The 2,292-nt window shown below is 41.9% G+C and overlaps 1 protein-coding gene across 7 annotated transcripts in view; it reads left to right on the forward strand.

Annotated features, from left to right (window-relative positions):
* Positions 1–2,292, forward strand: part of LOC117169747 (ARF GTPase-activating protein GIT1) — a 217,037-nt gene that overhangs the window by 62,386 nt on the left and 152,359 nt on the right. The gene's annotated exons all lie outside the window — the stretch shown is intronic.

Genomic DNA, 2,292 nt, shown 5'->3' on the forward strand with positions numbered 1-2,292 from the left:
CACAGCTAGAACAAGCCGGCCACAGAGAAAAAGAGGTGATACTAAGACAAACCGCGGGCAGGCATCCAATAGAGGAAGAGCGATGCTATATGACTCAGAGAAACATCAACACCAAGGTTTTTCTCAAGCCTAAAGATCTGGCTGAAATGGATGGAAGAAGTTTCCTTCAACCCATCAGCATTTGGCCCGTTTTTTCACCTCGTATTTAAAGTCGGAAGAGCCGATTCCGGAGTGGTCGGTGAAAGGGCGCACAATACTCCTGCCGAAAATAGGCAACTTAGCTGACCCGATGAATTAAAGGCCAAGCACTTGTCGGAACACAAGGAATTGGAATCAAATATTTTTGAGCTTGTTCCTAATTATGATAATATCAGTTTAATGGGAGATTTAAACACGAATCTAAATACATCTAATAATCTAACGATTTACTTGGGTCGGTGGTTTTCTCAGCTGGTTTGTCCATCGTTCCGCACGATTCCACCCACCACACTGACCGTTCGAGCACGCGAATTGACCTTATGATTGTGGACGATTTGGACAAACTAACTTCTTATGGGCAGCACCCTATTCCCTTCCTTTCCAATTATGACCTGATCAGCATTGAATATCAATTATGCGGCAACCTTCTAACTAGACCGACTGCTCCGCTGATTCGTCGTCTTAATAATATTAAGGCGCAGGAATTTCATGATCACCTCAAGACCTACGACTGGGATAATATCATTTTACAAAGGGATGTTAACTCAATGGTAAATAGGCCTGTTGCTATTTTAACGGAGTCCTTCGACAAATTTGCGTCACTTTTCGTTCCAAGGTGACGCAAGGAAGCTGCACCATGGATTACGGCGGAAATTAGAGAATTAATGAGATCCCGAGACTCAAAACGTAGACTAGCTAACAGAACGAAAAATCCCTTATCCAAAAAGAATTTCGTAAACTTCGTAACCTAGTGCAAACTAAAATTAGAGACTCACATAACCAGTATAATTTCAATGCCATCAGAAATTGGAATAAAAACGAAAATGTATGTCATTTACTGCGAAATTAGCGTGTAATTCCTCCTAAGCGCGAAGACCTTGACGTGGACTTCATGCCTTCGGACTTCCAGCAGGCGTTCTCACCACTCAATCAGCCTCCTATAGGTGATCAAGCCTTTGCTCCGCGCGGAGATCCTTTTGACGACAGTAACCTCTTCTTCTCGGACATCTCCCCATTGTCTCTAATGGGCGCGATTTCAGAAGTTCACTCAAATTCTATTGACCCTGATGGTATCTCTGTTAAAATGATCAGACTTGCCTTGCCTGTCATTTTTCCGCTTATTTTGCAAATTTATAACTTCTCGCTACAGACAGGCAGTTTTCCAGATAGAGGGAAAATGGCAGTCATTCGCCCGATTCCCAAGATTTCAAAGCCAGCTTCACCGAGTGACTTCCGTCTCATCTCTATCATGAATGCATTGTCTAAGCTGCTTGAACGGATAGTTCATCGCCAGCCGACAGATTTTTTAGATACCAACAAACTAATAGACCCTTTTCAATCTGGGTTTAGAGCTAAACACAGCACCTGAACAGCGTCACTCAAATTCACCACCGATATCAAATTGGCAATGGATAGAAAAGAAGTCACAGTGGTGGTTCTATTTGATTTCTCCAAGGCATTCGACTCGGTAAACCCTACTCTTCTACTTCAAAAATTTGAGTCTTTCAAATTATCTAGTTCAGTTGTTAAATGGTTCGAGTTTTACCTGAGCAATAGATGGGAACGGATCAGGAACAGCAAAGGCGACCTGTCCAGCTGGATCAAGGTTAAGAGGGGGTTTCCCCAAGGGTCTTCTCTAGCTCCTACTTTATTCAATATCTACACCTTTGATCTAGGCGGTGAGCTGTAATTCTGCAAATATCATAAATATGCAGATGACATTAAACTCTACCTTTCAGGACCGGTGTCAGATCTAGAAAATATGCTAGGCATGGTTCAGATCGATATAGACTTCGCTGCAAACTGGGCTGTAGCTAACGGGCAATGCATCAATTGCCTTCCTAGATCTGGTTAGAGATTTAGGATTTTTAACGGACCGAACTCTGTCCTGGAAGGAACTTTGAGACTTTCGAAGACATTAATTGTCGCGTAACATAGTTTCGTACTTACCTATCGACATATGCTACGGAACAATTATATCTGTAGATTTCTACAGATATAGTTCATTTTTGTTCAAAAAAGTTAGTACTTCGATCTCCGGTTGTTCTCGATAATTTCAGAGTTTATTACTTAGTACTCCTTTTGATATGTACA

This window comes from Belonocnema kinseyi, chromosome 1, assembly GCF_010883055.1.
Source record: "Belonocnema kinseyi isolate 2016_QV_RU_SX_M_011 chromosome 1, B_treatae_v1, whole genome shotgun sequence".
In the NCBI taxonomy this organism is placed as follows: Eukaryota; Metazoa; Arthropoda; class Insecta; order Hymenoptera; family Cynipidae; genus Belonocnema; species Belonocnema kinseyi.